This window comes from Eublepharis macularius, chromosome 3, assembly GCF_028583425.1.
Source record: "Eublepharis macularius isolate TG4126 chromosome 3, MPM_Emac_v1.0, whole genome shotgun sequence".
NCBI lineage: Eukaryota > Metazoa > Chordata > Lepidosauria > Squamata > Eublepharidae > Eublepharis > Eublepharis macularius.
This window is the reverse complement of record NC_072792.1, coordinates 35,253,141-35,272,684: the sequence shown is the minus strand read 5'-3', so window position 1 is coordinate 35,272,684 and position 19,544 is coordinate 35,253,141.

The window sequence follows — 19,544 nt, the reverse complement described above, 5'->3', positions numbered from 1 at the left end:
CCATTTTGGGGGGGGTCGCCAACCAAATTTTGGAACTCAGCAAAGGGGAAGAGTGAACCTTCTTAGCTTCAGATCTCACCTCTCCTTCACGTGCGCTTGTAATAACAGAAGGAATTCGCTTGCTTGTAGGCTCTCGCCTAGTTCTGCTCTTTGCCGTTTCTCATGGCCCGGCAGCACTCGAGGCGCCGCGCACGTCCGCCGGCCTCCGTAGGGACAAACGGGCAATTAACCCCCCGCATTGATTCCGGGGGCTCTTCCCGCAGCGTCCCGGACCCAGCCTCCCTCACTGGGAGTTTTGGGGGCTAATCTTCGCAGATCAGCCGCCCAGACAGGGTGCTCGGCCGCTTCCTCTCGAGCCAGCGAGAGGAGCGTCCGACATGGCTGAGAAAACGAAACCGAATCAGCATCGTCTTTGTTAATGAGCCTGTCCATTTATCAGTTTGTGAGGCTAACTGTATTTGTCGCTCCTGAAGATTAAGGTGGTTCCCAAACATACTGTAGTTAACTGTCTCGGTTCAGGCCAGCTTGAAATGCTTTTAAAAGATAGTGAATTTCAAAAAAAGAAAATCAGTGTTGCTTTTAGCATTGCAAATTGTCTTACGGGGCTGCAAAACTGAAACCAGCCTGGACATGAAATATTGTGGGTACAGATCAATACACAGATGAGAGGGTTGGTTCCCAACCATGGGGGTGGAGCTAGTGGGTTGGCTCTCAAGGATCTGTTCTGCTATCAGCAGCATTTACTTCTTCCAAACACACTCTTGATGAGTGTCCTTCATCAAGAGACATGTTCGTCCACTGAAGGAAAGTACCTCAAATAACATTACCTGTCCATGGGATCCAACTCTGTGAGTATAGTTCCTACATGTATAGGTGCCATACCCATGTGAAGGAGATGTGTATAGGTAGGGGTGGGGCTGATACACTTGACACAATTCTCCCTCACATGTATTGATTCTGTACACACATATATCAGGTCCAGTTCAGGCATTGTGTCAAAAGGACATGTCTGCATCATGATGTATCATGTTTAGGGTCAAAAAAATACACAATATGTGTGACATGAGTTGGGACACCGCTTCCTGACCTCATCGCATGAAGGACTGGCATAACTCAGGTTTTGCTCCCATACCATTTTTGTCAATGGAAATGGCACTGGGGGAGGCCTTTGCCCATCCCAGGAGGGCCTGAATCCTCTCCTCTCCCCCACCCCTCAATGTTTGGAGCCACCCAACATTTTCAAGGTGCATTACACTGATCCTATGTGTTTCAACAAATCAGATTGCACACCTGTATCTCAACCTGTGTCACACATATTGTGTATTTTGGTCCTTAGACTCCTAATGCACAGTCTAAATCCTGCTGCATTCCTTTTCGTGCCTAAAGCTGAAAGTTATCCTTGGAAAAGTGAAGCGTTTTAATGCTGTACAGTTGGTTATAGATACATTGCCAAATCTGATCGTTAGCTGCACTCCAGATAAAGTGAAACAGGACTACTTTATCAAGAATATCCCGATAGCAGTCACACACCAAAGATTGTGGAATTAATAAGAGGAGAGAAAAATAAAAGATTCCATCTTTGAGCTACTCAGAAGACCCCAGGGGGGAAATGGTAGCTTATCGGTGTGAAAAGAAAACAGATCTGTAGCTTACTGAACAGTCAAAATACTCCCTCTGAAATACGAAAATGGCTATACATTTGTGGCTGAAAGTTTTTTCTTTTTCTTTTTGCTGTTGTTAAGAGATATTTACCAACTTGGGCAATGCACTCAGACATGAAGTAGGAAATTAATAATGCACGCTTGACACTTGTAGGGCTCACCGAATGCATCATAAAACACTTTGAAAAATTCTCAAGCAGACTTGGAGTAACTGACAGGGGAGTGTTTTTGGTTTGAAAATCCTTAGCAAGCCTCTGGCAAAATCTGACTGATAAGACTCAGCCTGAATCTGCTGCTGAAGCTACAAAGAGAATGAACAGTAATCTGCATGCTTGTGTTTGATATGCCAGGAAGAATAATTGTGCAGGACAGAGGCAGAAACTATTGTGTTATCGCTGCTAACCTGGTTATTGGGACTTCATTATGTAACAGAGGTTCAGGGAGGTTGTTTTCTTCATGGGAATTGGAAAACAAAGTGCTTTATATCACCCTGGAATGATGTCTGGCCATCATCATAGCATGGGCATGCAGCTATAAAACCAGGGTTGTTTATCATATGGGGAACTGTTGTATCTTTCCACATAGCCTCAAAAATCCCTACTTTTTAATAGAGGTCACACATTAATTTGTCAGTCATCAACTGCTGGAGCTTTGATCCTCTTAATAAGTTCCACACGTGCTAGACAATCTCTACATTGGTGCACACTTCCTCTTGGTCTAGCACTTAAGTTTGCACAAGATCAATGGTTTTCAGTATGCCCTTACACAAAAAGAAATGGTAACCCAAAAGCAAACATGCTCTGTTGCAAAGACTATCTAGCGAGCATGGAATATTTTCATAGGAGCCAAACTATAGAAAATGTAGAGAAATCAAATAATGTGCATTCATGTATGAACATGTGTGAATTTCAGTGATCTTTGACTGCATATTAGAGTAGTTACACCCTATTAATCTTATTCTCTACTTTCCCTTGCTCCACCACCCACCCGATCAGAATCAAACAATAAGATAAGTGAAATAAAATAAATAAAATAAATAGAATAAAACCTCCCACAACCAGGCTGAGGAAAGAAAGCAGAAACTCACACACCCAGCAGCAGTCTAAAGTGGTCACTAAAAGGACCAGCCGGCTAGACAACAGAACAGAAATGAGATTACAGGAATGAAGAGCAAACGAGTTAAAAGGAAACAGCAAAGAGTACACAAGTTTGCCACCTAGAATAAGTGAGAGAAATCAATCCATATCAATTGCATATTTAGCAGAAAATGGCGGCGTTCGAGTGGCCATCAAATTATAATGCATTGTACATCATTCCTTTTCCCCTTCAATATAGTTATGGAAGTCAGTGTCATCTGCATATCTCATGGTAAACTATGTTGTAAATATGTATGCCAAGTTTCTTCGTGGAATCTGACTGCTGAAGAGATGTTGTTAGTGGGATATTTTACATATTTCTTAGCCACTTAAATAGGTATGAGGTGGCGGGATCAGTGTTGTGTAGTGGTTAGAGCATTGCGAGAGCCTGGTTTGAATCCTTACTCTGCCAAGAAAGTTCAGTGAATGGCAAACCATGTCTGTTAATCTCTTGCCATGAAAACCCCACCAGGGGTCACCATAAGCCAACTCTGACTTGAGGGCTGAATTTCATTCATCCATTTCTCAGGGATATACAAAGGATCATATCTGAGAAAAATGCCTACAGAATTCCACAACACCTCTATTAATGTGCTGAAGGCATGAGCACATGTTCTGAGGGCCAAGCTACAAGTGACGAATGACACTTGAACAGCAAGTGGATTGAGTGGAGGGCAAGTGAACAGGGAGAAATACACTTGCTGTTCAAGTGTCGTTACTTGTAGCTTCGCCCTGAGACAAAAGGAGACCTGGTTCATCATCAGTGATGCTTTTTGGGTTGTGTTTTCCAGCTTAATAATGTATAAAAACCAGAGAGACTTTTATTTTGTGCTCAAAAATTCTGATGTTGATAATTAAATGGTAGTAGGGAGCATTCATAGCTGGCTATAATTCCTAATACCACAAAGTGTAAAATTGCTGATTATTTTATAGTGTAAAATCTTTTCAATTAATTTTCAAAGCATAGGGTTTTTAAAATGCATATGAAAATAAATGAATTTACCTCATAATATATTTTTATGTTCATTCAGGAAGGCGTTGACTACATATTTAATTTTTAAAACACATAATAAAATGAATTCTAGTACTTAAAGGAGTGGATTTTGCAGCATAAATACTTTTATAGTTTGTATGAAAGGGATGTGTGTAAATATTTCATACACAAGTCTTACACAATCAGATTTTTTTAAAAGAACATTAAAATATGAGAATTTATAATTCAAGAAACAGAAAGTTATTTTTCCCAACTGCCATTATATGTTTTAAAAGCTCAGTAAAATCCACCTTGTTCCATATAAAAGATCTCTATCTGCAATGTAATTGCTCAGATATATATTGCATTCTGCACATACTAACCCCATTGGTCACCCTCATCATTGCTGGCTGTTTTATCCAGAACTAGTAAAATAACTTTCATTACAACAGATTGTATGGGTGTTGGGACCGAGAGGGCTGGATACTTCACAGATCCCTGGGGGTGCAAAGCATCTTTCCTACAGGATTCTTGTCAGTCAAACATTAACCCACATGTCTCAGGAGTAGGAATGAGTGAGTTCCCTTAGTTCCATTACTTCATTCTTTCTTTACTTATGCATAGACATTCTATTCCTCTGGGCTGGCCTTCCACTCCCCTCCTCTTCTTTGGTATTTTTCCTAAGGGGAAGAAATCTAGAACACTCATACACTTTTCGCAGGCCCGGCGAAAAGATAGTAAGTCCTGCCGGGCCCTGATTTCAGCAGACAGAGCATTCCACCAGGTGGGAGCCAGGACCAAAAAGGCCCTGGCTCTAGTCGAGGCTAGGCGGGCCTCCTTGGTAGTGACAGAAGCCTGAAATCAGTGAATCAACTCTGTTTGTACTGTTTATCAGCAAAACCACACTAATACTGTGCTGTACCTTAAATAATATATGTGCATTTCAGAGATACTGAATAAATGAATGTGGCAGTAAACTTTCCCCAAGTTTCTATGTATATGAGGGATATCTGAAAATCCACCAGATTGGTTCACGTTCTGTTCACTGGTCCCAAACAAAGAACAGATTTTTCACAAGCTATTTGAGAGCAGTTTGAGCCTGTTTCTCCAGTTACATTTTGTGTATTCAGACTAGAGATGGGCACAAACAACAATACGAACAAAAAAAAGCCACAAACAGCCCAATCTGCTGTTTGCGAACAAGCTGTTTGTGAGGCTCCATTCTAAATGAACAGGTGGTCGTTTCAAACCTTGTTCATTGCTGTTCGTCAAGCCAGACAGTCTGGCACCTGCAATCAATTCCCTTGGCAACTTAGGCAGAGATTGTATGAACTCTGTCTGAACTATTGCTGTTGCCCTGGAAACCCCAATCGAAGCCCAATTTAGCTTGATAGGCAGGTCTTCCTTTCAAGTGTGGAGCTCCAAATTTGTTACAAGGGAACAAAGACTGGGGGGAGGGGGGCTCCCAGCTCTGGCTTTGGAGATGGAGAGACAGCTGCTGTTGGAATTTTGATAGAGAGAGTGCATTGGAGCTTGAATTTTCTTTGTGTGTGGTGGGATAGGGATCTACCCCTTCAAGTTCCAGGGCTGCTGCCAGGCTCTGGGCCAAACTATTATTTATTATTGGTACCTTTCCTGGTGCCTGCTCAGGTCAGGTTTCTGGGAATGGTGCAGCAGGGATCTTGACTTGGATGATGGCTGGAGGAGAGCCTGCTGGCCCCCATGAACAGCCAACCACGAACATGTTCGTGAACAGGGCCTTGTTCATGGTTGTTCGTGAGTCCCTGTTCGTGGATGGCAACGAACAACAAACATAATGTTCAGGGTTTTTTTTTCTGTTCATGCCCATCTCTAATTCAGACATGACAATTGACAGTATTCCATGCATGTGTATCCTCACACAACCTAATGGGACTCCTAGTTTTCCTCTTCCCTTATAGATCTGTCCTCTCCACTTGCCACTGAGCATCCAGTCATGTAATAAATTATTTAATGATATGATATGACCACTCGTCATGACCCTGTGAGAGAACTGATTTTACCTAGAAGTCTGTAAGGCAGAAAGAAATGGACCAGCACATCTATTGCACACTCACAAAACTGTTTGACAGATGTTCAGGGCCAATAGCAGACAAGTAAATAGATCCAAGATTGGTTCGCAGGTGATCAGTCATGTCTGTGATTGTTAGAAGTCTACTCTATGTTTTGTTTTGTTTTGTTTTAAGTTTCAGGGCACCAGCATCTTGAGCAGTTCCAGACCAGACTTCATTGATGGATAAACTGGGTCTGGAGAAGTGACTATAAAGGACTCAAGTATGCCTTATGCTTTTTTCTTTGTTTCGTACTGTTGATTCTGAATAAAGTTATAGTCAGTTTGTTTAAGAAAACTCTCTGCATATTCCTGAGTGGAAGTATCTTACAATGGCTGTTGTTAAACATTATATGTTCACCTGCTAAGGTTGCCAGTCATTGGCAACTTATGAGAGAGAATGGGATGGAAGAATGACATTGCTGCAATGGTAAGATATCACTTCTGGCAAAAAAACAGAAGTGATGTCACCACATGGGTGTGACACTCTAGGATCCTAGTTTTAGGGGGATTTTTGAAGTGGCATACCAACATGAGGACATCGCTCTGGGTTTCCCCCAGGAAACCCTGGCATCTTTTAATTTTTTAAATTTATTTTCCGCTTTCCCTGCAAGCTGTACTCAATTGTACATTTGAGCAAGTTAATGTTGTGTTCCAGGAATCAACTTCCTGCTTCTCAAACTTCTGTGGGGATCAGCAGAGGGGCAGATAGACTATGCACCCTTCTCTTAGACTGGGAGAATAGTCAAGGAATTAGATTTATTTCCCCCGTTATGAGTTTAGTTTCACCACTGTAGGATAGAGAAGAGGTTTGTGGCTACATCCAACGTTCATGAAACCTCAGTGTTCCACAGCAACAGAAAGAAATCTCAGATGGACATTCTTCTTTCTCTATATTTACATATTTGTGTGGATGGGGAAGTATTCAGAAATCAGTTATACACAAAGACCTCCCTTGTGAGGTGATCTAGCAACTTGACTAATGGAGGGAATTATGATAAAAACCTGGCAGCTTGTCCCAATTGTACATTCGAGCTAGTTAATGTTGTATCCAGTTAAACCTGGCAGGAAATGTTTATGGTTTGAGAATTACCCTTTATGAATTAAAAAAAAATAACCAGCATGAGTGTCTATGAGACTATCATGCTGTTTGCTTGAAACTCAAGTCTAAAGACCTGCTGCTTCTCTCTTAAGAAATGGTGTGTAGCACACATTTAAAGGATAATAAGATCACACACTGTCCAAAAGAATTGCAAAGGTGTAGCTTTTAGTGGTGATGTGTCACCTAAAGGTGAAACCACAGACACAGGCTCCATAATGCTGGAGGAAAGGCGACCTCATTATGAGAAGCAGGTAACCAGAGGCCACAGAGTTCAAATGGTCAGAGCACCAATCAAATTAAAGTCTCTAATGAAAATATCTGATGTAATGTTATGTTTTCTAAACACTGTGCACAATCAATTGTAATTATACTGCTAAGAGCTGTTTTGCTATATTTTGAAGGGCACTCATACATCAGTAGATACTAGGGATGGTTTCAAAATCCCATTTGATTGGATTTTGCAAACAAATCAAGGTCCTCTTGTCAGTTTCTGTTCCATGGATCTTCCCAAAAATATCCGCACCGAACAGATCAGGCAGAGACAGATTCAGTAAATGGATTTTTTAAATTCAGGAATAGGGGTGTGCAAGCCAAAAATTTTCGGCTATAGCCGAAAGTAGAAAGCCGAAAGAAAATTCTCTATCGTTAAAGCTGAAAGCCGAAACAAGAATCTCTTTCGGGATTCGGGATTCGGGATTCTTTCGGCATTATTTCGGCATTCTTTCGGCTTTTTTCTATGGGAAAATGCCTCCGTCTTCCAGGACGCCTGGAGGAGGCATTTTCCCACCGAATAAGCCCAAAATTGGTGGGGACCTTCCTCTAACCCTTCTCTAACAACCACCCAAGTTTCAGACAGATTGGACTTTGGGGGGCCATGTTATGGCCCCCCAAAGCAGGTCCCCCCATCCTCCCATAAAGGAGCATCTTCTTCATTATTTCCTATGGGGAAAAAATGAAGAAGCAGGCTTCCTTTGCCAGGGGTGGCATTTTGCATGCAAAATGCCCCCTTACCCTCAGGGGCCCTTCTCCCACCCCTCCTCCCACCCCCCACCAAGGCTCAGCCTGCTCCCACTTGGGGGGGCCATTTCATGGCCTCCCCAAGTAGGTGCTCTAATCTCTACCACTGACAGCTGGGGGAGGCTTGTGTTGCCAGGGGTGGCATTTTGCATGCAAAATGCCCCCCAACCCTCTGGGGCCCTTCTCCCACCCCTCCTCCCACCCCCCACCAAGGCTCAGCCTGCTCCCACTTGGGGGGGCCATTTCATGGCCTCCCCAAGTAGGTGCTCTAATCTCTACCACTGACAGCTGGGGGAGGCTTGTGTTGCCAGGGGTGGCATTTTGCATGCAAAATGCCCCCCAGCCCTCTGGGGCCCTTCTCCCACCCTTCCTCCCACCCCACACCAAGGCTCAGACTGCTCCCACTTGGGGGGGCCATTTCATGGCCTCCCCAAGTAGGTCCTCTCAGCCCCTAAAGTCCACCCCTTACAGCCCCACACAAACCCAATTCCCCCCCAGCTGCCGCACACAGACCCAAATCCCCACATTAGCCCCTCACAGACCCAAATCCACCCCCACCTGCCCCACACCCATAACCCCAGGAACAGGCTGGCAAAGGCCAGCCCTCTCCCTTTGTTCCCTATGCTGGGAACTTCTAAACTCTCTTTCCCTGGGCAATTCTGCACAGCCCAGGGGTGCCACAATGGTGGGCACACTTCTGAGTGCCAGCTGGTCCCTGTGAAAGAACACCTGAACCACAGACACCCTCCCTCAAATTCCCCCACCACCTACAGAGATAGCTGGCCAGCCAGCCCCATTGTTCCCTATGATGGGAACCAACTGCACAACAAAGAATAAAACAAGAACAACACAAAATAAAGTTTTTAAAAAATTATTTTCTCCCTTCCAAAGTACAAGTAGGCAAAGCATTATGACACATTACACCAGCAGTCCCCCACACAGAAAAATAACACAACTCACTTAACATCAGAGAATCACAAAGCACGATTCCTGTCAAAAACACTTTATTTCTTGAACAGCTTTAGGTTACACAGCAGGGGGGAACACCAAAGGGCTTGGCAGCAGTATCTTACACAAAAATAACACAACTCACTTAACATCAAAGAATCACAAAAGCACAATTCCTGACAAAAACACTTTATTTCTTGAACAGCTTTAGGCTACACAGCAGGGGGGGGGGACACCAAAGGGCATGGAAGCAGTATCTTACACAAAAATAACACAACTCACTTCACATTAAAGAATCACCCCAAAAAATTGCTGTCAAAAGCACTTTATTTCTGTAACTGCTTTAGGTTACACAGTAGGAAGGCACCACAGAGCAGGAAAGCAGTGTACTACACAAAAATAACACAACTCACTTCACATCAGAGAATCACACAAACACAATTGCTGTCAAAAACGGTGAAGTGGGTTGTATTATTTTTTGTAGTACATTGCTATCATGCCCTTTTGTGCCCTCCTACTGTGTAACCTAAAGCTGTTCAAGAAATAAAGTGTTTTTGCCAGGAATTGTGTTTTTGTGATTCTCTGATGTTAAGTGAGTTGTGTTATTTTTGTGTAAGATACTGCTTCCATGCCCTTTGGTGTTCCCCCCCTGCTGTGTAGCCTAAAGCTGTTCAAGAAATAAAGTGTTTTTGCCAGGAATTGTGTTTTTGTGATTCTCTGATGTTAAGTGAGTTGTGTTATTTTTGTGTAAGATACTGCTTCCATGCCCTTTGGTGTTCCCCCCCTGCTGTGTAGCCTAAAGCTGTTCAAGAAATAAAGTGTTTTTGACAGGAATTGTGCTTTTGTGATTCTCTGATGTTAAGTGAGTTGTGTTATTTTTGTGTAAGATACTGCTGCCATGCCCTTTGGTGTTCCCCCCCTGCTGTGTAGCCTAAAGCTGTTCAAGAAATAAAGTGTTTTTGACAGGAATCGTGCTTTGTGATTCTCTGATGTTAAGTGAGTTGTGTTATTTTTCTGTGTGGGGGACTGCTGGTGTTATGTGTCATAATGCTTTGCCTACTTGTACTTTGGAAGGGAGAAAATAATTTTTAAAAAACTTTATTTTGTGTTGTTCTTGTTTTATTCTTTGTTGTGCAGTTGGTTCCCATCATAGGGAACAATGGGGCTGGCTGGCCAGCCATCTCTGTAGGTGGTGGGGGAATTTGAGGGAGGGTGTCTGTGGTTCAGGTGCTCTTTCACAGGGACCAGCTGGCACTCAGAAGTGTGCCCACCATTGTGGCACCCCTGGGCTGTGCAGAATTGCCCAGGGAAAGAGAGTTTAGAAGTTCCCAGCATAGGGAACAAAGGGAGAGGGCTGGCCTTTGCCAGCCTGTTCCTGGGGTTATGGGTGTGGGGCAGGTGGGGGTGGATTTGGGTCTGTGAGGGGCTAATGTGGGGATTTGGGTCTGTGTGTGGCAGCTGGGGGGAATTGGGTTTGTGTGGAGCTGTAAGGGGTGGAATTTAGGGGCTGAGAGGACCTACTTGGGGAGGCCATGAAATGGCCCCCCCAAGTGGGAGCAGGCTGAGCCTTGGTGGGGGGTGGGAGGAGGGGTGGGAGAAGGGCCCCAGAGGGTTGGGGGGCATTTTGCATGCAAAATGCCACCCCTGGCAACACAAGCCTCCCCCAGCTGTCAGTGGTAGAGATTAGAGCACCTACTTGGGGAGGCCATGAAATGGCCCCCCCAAGTGGGAGCAGGCTGAGCCTTGGTGGGGGGTGGGAGGAGGGGTGGGAGAAGGGCCCCTGAGGGTAAGGGGGCATTTTGCATGCAAAATGCCACCCCTGGCAAAGGAAGCCTGCTTCTTCATTTTTTCCCCATAGGAAATAATGAAGAAGATGCTCCTTTATGGGAGGATGGGGGGACCTGCTTTGGGGGGCCATAACATGGCCCCCCAAAGTCCAATCTGTCTGAAACTTGGGTGGTTGTTAGAGAAGGGTTAGAGGAAGGTCCCCACCAATTTTGGGCTTATTCGGTGGGAAGATGCCTCCCCCAGACGTCCGGGAAGACGGAGGCATTTTCCCATTGAAAAGCCGAATGAAAGACGAAAGAATCCCGAAACGTTTCGGCTTTTTTCTTTCGGCTACCCGAAACGTTTCGGGATTCCCCGAAACGTTTCGGCATTCCCTGAAAGAAGCCGAAACACTTTTGTTTCGGCATTCTTTCGGCATTCTGAATGCCGAAACGCACATCCCTATTCAGGAATCACAGTACAACCAACTAACATAAGGCAATTGCCAAGAATGACTGTTTAACTGTAACAGTGCTGTCTATATACTCTTTGCCCCTCCCTGTTCCTATAGAATGGAACTGTTGGCTTTGACAGCCTTTCAATACTAGAAAACTCAGCTATAACTATGTAACTTCCCTGCCTTCTATTAACGGACAGGCTAACTACTGTCAGACATTAAACTGCAACTATGTAAATTCTGCCTTCTATGTCAGAGGGGGAGTTGAAAATAAGGGGGGCAGAATGTCAGACAGGGGTTAACCTGCCCCCCTTATTTTCAACTCCCCCTTGGTTTATCTGGATATCATTTGTGAAACTCCTTAACTAATTTTGGAGCTTTAACATCTTCCACTGTGACCCACTCTTGTTGACTTTGGTTAAAATGTTTCCACCGAAAAAGGTATAATAGTTTCCCTCGTTTGCGTTTTGAATCCAGAATAGATTCTACTTCATGATGTAGTTGGCCTTCACCATGCAGTGGGGGGGGAGTCCCTGGTTCTGGGTGCCACTGGTCCAGATCTGGTGCCCCTTTTAGGAAGCTGCAATGGAAAATGGGGTGGACACTCTTTAAAGTCTTTTGCAGTTTTAATCTTACTGTTACTCCATTAATGACTTCTGTTATTTAAAATGGGCCTACAAACTTCCAACCTATTTTTTTACCAGACTGCTCTCCCTCTAAGTTCTTTGTAGATATAAAAACTCATCCTCCTACTTTTAAGTCCCATTGAGGTAAGCGCTTCTTGTCTGCTTGGGCTTTGTAATCCTCTTTTGCTTTTCTCAGGATCTGTGAAATTAGGTCCCACTGTTCTACAATTCCCCTCCACCAATTGTGGAGTTCAGTTATCTCCTCTCCTCCTTTTTCTGGATGAGCGTCTCTAATAAACAGCATTGTCTTGCCCTCAAACCATTGGGTGATCTTGAAAGGCAATGCTCTGGTAGAGCTATGAATGCTGTTGTTATAACAGTATTCAGCGAAAGCTAAATATTCTGTCCAATTATCCTGCTGATAGTTTATATAACACCTTAGAAATTGTTCTAACATCTGATTGACCCTTTCCATCTGCCCATCTGTTTCTGGATGATATCCCGATGACATCCCTTGGGTGATGCCGGTCACTTCCATTAACTGTTTCTAAAATTTAGCAATAAACTACGGGCCTCTATCTAAAATTACTTTATTGGGGAAAGAGTGAAGCCTCATTATGTGCAACATGAACAGACTGGCTAGCTTCTTGGCTGTGGGTAGCTTGGCACAAGGGACAAAATGAGCCTGTTTAGAGAACAGGTCCACCACCACCCATATCACTGTATTTCCTTTACTTGGAGGAAGATCCATGATAAAATCCATTGATACTACAGACCAAGGTCGAGGGGAGTTCTCCATTGGTTCCATTAAACATACTTGACAGGTGATCACATATTGGGAGACATCCTTCCTCATTTTGGGCCACCAGAACTGCCTTTGGGGTAGATTCAATGATTTGAGGTAGCCAAAATGGCCTGCTATCTTACTATCATGGCAATTTTTTAGTACTTCTCCCCTCAGTCCCGGTGGAATATACATCTTCCCATTTTGATACCAACATCCATTTATCCTCTTTTCCAATTGCTCTGGTAATCCCTCCCCTGGTTCTTTTTCTAATTCTCTCTTCACCCTCGCTTCCCAATCCATGGAAAGGGAAGGCAGCAGGGGAGTCCCCTTTCTAGTTTGGTTCCTAGTAACTACTCCCCCACTATTGGGCAAAGGAAAACATTGTGTCTACCACCTCCTCTCTCTGGCTGTCATGCTGTGGGAGGCAAGACAAGGCATCTGACAAAAAATTCGACTTCCTCAGAAAGTGTTTAAGGGTGAAATTAAATCTGGAGAAAAACTCTGCCCATCTTAGCTGATTTGCTTCCAGTATGTGTGGTTTTCTCAAACCTTCCAAGTTCCTGTGATCTGTCCACACCTCGAAAGGTACCCTGGCCCCTTCCAACCAATGTCGCCATGTGCTTAAAGCCAGTTTAACAGTGGCTGCTTTTTTATCCCAGGCCGCCTAGTGCTGCTCAGCATCTGAATTTTTTTTTTTAATGTAAGCACAGGAATGCATCTTCCCATCTTCCCCTTCTTGTAATCTTGCATCTACCTGTATTACGAACTTATAAGCTTCATTTGGGTGGTGCAATACCAGCTCAGAGGTAAACCTAGATTTTAATTCCATAAATGCTGTCTTGCATTCCCCAGACCATACTAACTTTGCACTTGGTTTAGTTCCATTTGGTAGTCTCCCTTTGGTTTTTAGTAAATCAGTGAGTGGTAATGCAACTTGGGCAAAATTCCTAATAAAGGGTCTATTAAAATTAACAAATCCCAAAAGAGATTGCAATTGTCTCCTAGTTTGGGGGGGGGGGGCTTCCCACCCTAACACTGCTTCAATTTTTGCTGGATCCAATCCCAAACCTTTGTGGGACACCCAGTAGCCTAGGAAGTCCAATTCTTTCCTGTGGAATTCACATTTAGAAAGCTTGGCAAATAATCAGTGCTGAAGCAGGGTTCTTAACACTTCTCTTACTAGCTTCATATGGGAAGTGAGGTCCTGCATGTACACGAGTACATCATCCAAGTAGACCACCACCCCTTTGAAAAAATACTTATGCATAGCATTGTTAATTAGGTTCATGAACACTCCTGGGGCCCCTTGTAGACCAAACAGCATTACTCAGTACTCGAATTGACCCAGTGGGGTGTTAAATGCCATTTTCCATTTGTCACACATATTTATTTGTACCCTGAAATACGCATCATGTAAGTCTAGTTTTGTGAATATCTTCCCTTGAGCTACTACCCCCAAGTTATCCCTAATAAGTGGGAGGGGTAAGCATAGGACATGGAGACTACATCAATTCCCCGATAATCCATACATAACCTCAACCCCCCATCTTTCTTTTTCCTGAATACCACTGGGGAGATTTCGCTGGGTAAAACCCCTAGCTAGGTTTTTATCTATGAACTTGCACAATTCCTCCCTCTCCTCTAAACTCATTGAATACAGTTTCTCTTTTGGTAGCTTTCCCCCCGGTATTAGTTCGATCGCACAATCAGTTGACTGATGAGGGGGCAGTTCATCCACCTCTCCTTCTTCAAACACTTTTCTCAGGTCCTGATATTTCGGAGGAATCTAATCTCTCTCTTCCATGGTTAAACATATAGCATCGGTGATGGGAGGGGGTTGGAACCCCCCAAGGGTCGCTCCATGTATGTTTATAACAATGTTTCGAGGGAAAATCCAACTCGCCTGCTTTCCACTTAACATATGGGTCATGATCATACAGCCATCTCACCCCTAGCACCAGTAGGAACTTTGTGGCTGGGCTGACCATGAAAGTCCTGTCCTCCCAGTGGTGCTCTATCCCCATCGGAATCAGTTCAGTTTCAAATCCCGGGGTGGGGGGGGGTGTTCCTTCATGACCGTACCATCATTTGTTCTAACATGAATGGTTCTGGCAGTTGGTGTACATTTAGTCCCAGTTCAGTCACTAGAGAGGGGGCAATCAAATCTCTAGTACACCCTGAGTCGATCAATGCCCTAACTCGGAGATCGGTCCCCTGCCTTGGATTCAGCAGAGTGATGACACAGAAGAATAAAGCTCCCTTCTGTCTCACCTTCGTTGGCACCTGCTCCTTTGTGACCTGCCAACCGGCGCCCTTTACAGCAGGTCTCTGTCATTTCCCACAAGTGGTTTGGTGACTCCTTCATCAGTTGAGGATGACCCCTCTACTATATACCTCAGTGTCCCCATGTGCTCGAGCTGCTGCCCCTGCCGTCTCCTTCTCGGTGTGATGAGGTCTGGGTCTAGGCCATCTCTCCTGAGTCCTTTTCAGCTTCCGTCTTTGTTCTGGGTACACTCTTCTCATCTCAAGGCACTCCACTATGAAATGGCTGCCTTCCCCACATTGTAGATATAACCCCTGGCTCACCCTTTGGCCCTTCTCATTTGGATGGAGGGGACTGTTCCATTCCCTCCCTAGATCTTGCGGTCACCCTTCCCCAAGGTTCTTTCACTGTCTGGCCTGGTGTTGTAGATGCAGCAACTTCACCACCTGTTCCCTATTCTTGATCTCACAAGCTAGCTGGATCCAGCCTAATAAGGTTTTCAGATCATCCTGTACCAGAGCCTTAGCCACCAAATCTGGATTTAAGCTGGCTTGGAAAAATTCAATTTTCACTCCCTTTGTCCAATCCCTCAGCTTAGCCGTGTGCTCTCTAAACTCAGCTGCATCAGGGTGATTGCCCTGCCTCAGGCACTTCAGGTGGGTTCTCGCTCTCTCTTCCTCCAAAGGGTCTTCATATTGCTCTTTAAGAGCTTGCATGAATGTGTTTACATTTTATAGCTTGGGGGCTTGTGCTGCATAAAGAGTTACATACCATTTGGCCACTGACCCCCCCCCCATGGGACCTGATATAGCTCACCCGGCTGAGGTCACTGGGGAAGGTATGGCCCCACTTGCATAAAAACTCCCCCACCTGTACCAGGAGGTACGCCAGGTCTTCAGGGTCCCCATCAAATCGTGCTTCTAACTTCTGCCAACGCAGGGGGCTTGACCCTGGATCAAGCGCCTCACTGGCTGATCATGATAAGATGGTGTGTGGACTCCCTTTTGAAAGGATGGTAAGGGAGAAGAGTCCCTGGGTAAATTGGAACATCTCTGTGGCAAATCAGCTGGGGCTTTCAATACTTGGGTGCTTCACAGGAGTTCCCTCATTCCTCCCACTATCTCCCTCACTGCCACTTTAAGCTCTTCACTTCCTCCTGTAGAGCTTGTACTTTCCTGGTATCACGGCCTTTGGAGTCTTCCCCCTCTGTTTCCTCTTCGCTCTCTTCCCTCTCATCACTCAGGACAGCTTCTTCCTTCCCCCCACTTGGCATGAAAAGCTTAGACCTCCTACTGTCTCTATGTTCTCTGTCTGCAGTGGCGCCGGAACGAGGAGCCCAGCTTTGGAGAGTCGCAGCCAGCCAGGGTAGGAAGTCCAGGTCTGTCTGCGGTATTATCTCGGGCCCCTCACCTCCTCCACCTTTAGCTTGGATTCCTTCCACTGAGTTCCTTGGTCTCCTTCGGATTTCACTAGACTGCTCTTTCTTGGCTCGACTGCCATTTTGCAGGGGCCAACACTGTGTCATCTGGGATCCATAGGAGGAAAAGAGGATTCTCAGCAAAATTTCAGTTTCTGTTCCATGGATCTTCCCAAAAATATCCACACCAATCAGATCAGGCAGAAACAGATTCAGTAAATGGATTTTTTAAATTCAGGAATCAAAGTACAACTAATGAACATAAGGCAGAGAATGACTGTTTAACTGTAACAATGCTGACTATATACTCCTTGCCCCTCCCTTTCCCTATTAAACAGAACTGTTGGCTTTGACAGCCTTTCACTGCTAGAAAACTCAGCTGTAACTATGTAACTTCTCTACCTTCTATAACTGACAGGCTAACTCCTGTCAGACATTAAACTGCAACTATGTAACTTCTGCCTTCTATGCCAGACAGGTTAGCCCCTGTCTGACACTTTGGACTGCCCCTTGCTCTTTAAGATTTGTTTTTCCCAAACTGGAATTGCTTCCAATAGATGTCATTAATCTCAACATACAACATACTGAACAATTTATTAGCACCACCAACCCTATGTTTTCTTATCGCTGCATGTCCTACTTGATGAGGAATTAGCACTAAAAGGACAAAGGAAATAATGAACAAAGTGCTTACAAGATGTGGAAGTTAAGGTGACAACCTTAGCTTATAATTTCCATGTATTTTGGAGCATGTGTGAAAGTTAGCATGACTGATAACACTTCGCTTAAGCCAAAGGAGCCATTTTTTTTCAAAACTCAGTGAATTAGTATATTTTTACTATTTATATTCATATACTTTTCACCCTCTTTTCTCCTCAATGGAGACCTGCAGTGGCTTGCAAAACAAATACACTTTTAAACACATTTAGATTTTAAAACTTTTTTCCCCAAAAAGTAACAAGACTGCCTGGGTAGGGGTCTAGTCAGTTAATCCATCTGGTTAAGGCCATGGGCTGTGGTCTTTGAGCTAAGAGTGAAGGGCCAAGAGTACTTAGACTTTTGTCATTTGGCTTGGGCCCAGTGGTTACACCTATCATCATGATCAGACTATATAAATATTTGCAGCAGGAGAGAGAAAAACAGTCAGCCTAGATGTTTCATGCTGGCGGCCATCTTCTCTCAGTTCCCCCTCCTGCTGGCATTTTTCTGTAGTTCAGTTAAGAGTTTATTGTGTATAGCCATAGGCCATCACAAAATTACAAAAAACACATTAGATAAGATAAAAAAATAGGTAAAATACAATTATATATACAATACAGATTTACCAAAATGTGGGGGAAATTCCATTAAAACAGACATCAATTAAAACCAGAAATCAATAAGTTAACTGCAAGTTCAGGTAACACCCTCTTTCTTTGTTGCATTAGACCTTATCTTCATCGCAGCAAAGACAAAAAGTGAAACTCTATTTGAAACATATCCATCCATTGTGTATGGATGTTGGGAAAGGTGGGGTATGACCATTTATAGCATTGTATGAAGGTCAGATCATAGGGCTAATAGGAGTGATCTGGCTTAAGAGCTGGGCTGAACTTCTGTTTCCCTCCTGTTGCAAGTATTTATGCCTGGGTATGACTGGTGGCATGAACCTTTGGTGCAAGCTGAAGTGCTGTTGTCTCAACCCATGTCTTGCAGCCTGAGTTTTTTGGTAATAGACTGGTGAATTCAGAACCAGTACATGATGTGGATATTTTTTTACTCAACTTGTGATGTGTTTATTTAAATAGTTTGATGATTTGGACTGTAGTTCTGGCATTTTTGTAAGCCACTTTGGGCTGCATTGGGAGAAAAGCATGGCAAAAATTTATTAAATAGATAAAATAAATAATAAAATGTGAGGAGGCCTTCCTCAGCTGTATCACTGAAGAATGACTGTATACGTACGTGTTCTGACCCATAAAAACTCTAATCTACAGAAAATCTATATCTATAAAGACAAGTGTTCTGACTGACTCATCAATGCCCAGCCAAATCCCTGGACCTAGAAACGTGAAATTTGGGAAGGATGTTCCTTTCATGGTGTAGAGGCTCACTAAGAAAGGATTTCAAGAAATTTCCCCCCTAAGGGGGTAAAAAGAGGAAAATGTATTTTCCCATAGGGATACAGCTTCCCTATGTGGCTGGCAGGCCGCTCCTTCCCCTCCCAACTGCCAGCTCAGCCTCCCTGAGGTCATTTGCATATGTGGCCTTGATTGGCCATCATCCCAATATTCTAAACAATATGCAGGACACATGCAGTACCTCAGGACACATTCAGTGTCTGGGAGTCATTGAATGTGTCCTGAGGTAAAAATACACTTCCCACTCTGCCCCTCTAGGATTGCCAATCTCCCTGGGGTTGGCTTTCCTGTATGGCTGGCAGGCTGATGGGTCAGCTGTGTTCTGAGGTAAAAATCAGGCAAAGGAAAGTGCAGACAGTTGAAGAAAGACAACTGAATAGGGATTTTATATAAAAGTCAGTACGGCAGCTGAGTTTTTAAATGTTCATGGTGAGAAGGTACACAACCTTCCTAGGGGCCATTTCAATGTGAACCTCACACATGAACCTGCCGAAGTGCCTACCACACCATTCCTCCCTCAGTCCAACTCCACTTCACATCTCTTGCAGTCATCACCTTTTTCTGCTGTCAAGAAGCCTTCTGGCAGATGTCGGGCAAGATCCTCCAATGCTAAAAAGAGTAAGCAACTTAGAGATGAAGCAAGAAAATGTGCATGTCCTGCTCATGCAGTGCACAAAGCAGCAATGGCCAAGTACCAGCAAGGTCACCCCAAGGTGCACAGAGCAGCAGAGTCTCTCTATGAGCAAAGCAATCCTAGAAGACAAGTAGAGAGGTGCTCACTTCCATGGAAGGTCAAGGATCACGCAATCATGGCATATGATCCTTCACTACCTTCAAGCTACCTCTTAACCTCATCCACGCAGAAACACCCGTGTTCAGCATCTCAAAACAAAGCAACATGGCCCAAGTGCTGTGGAAGTGTGAGCTCATTGTTTGGGATGAGCACCATGGTGTACAAGAGGTGTTTTGAGGCACTGAGCATAATCCTCAAAGATGTCAGGAGCAAAGAGAGAGCGATGTGGGGTTGAGGGAGTCACAGTGCTGCTGGCCAGAGACTTCTGGCAGACTCCTGCAGCCATCACCTCTTACTGCCCCCAAGAACATCATTAATGAAACACAACTTAACTCCCTCGAAGGGGCAGAAATGGAGTACAGATCTATGGACTCAGTGGTGCAAATGG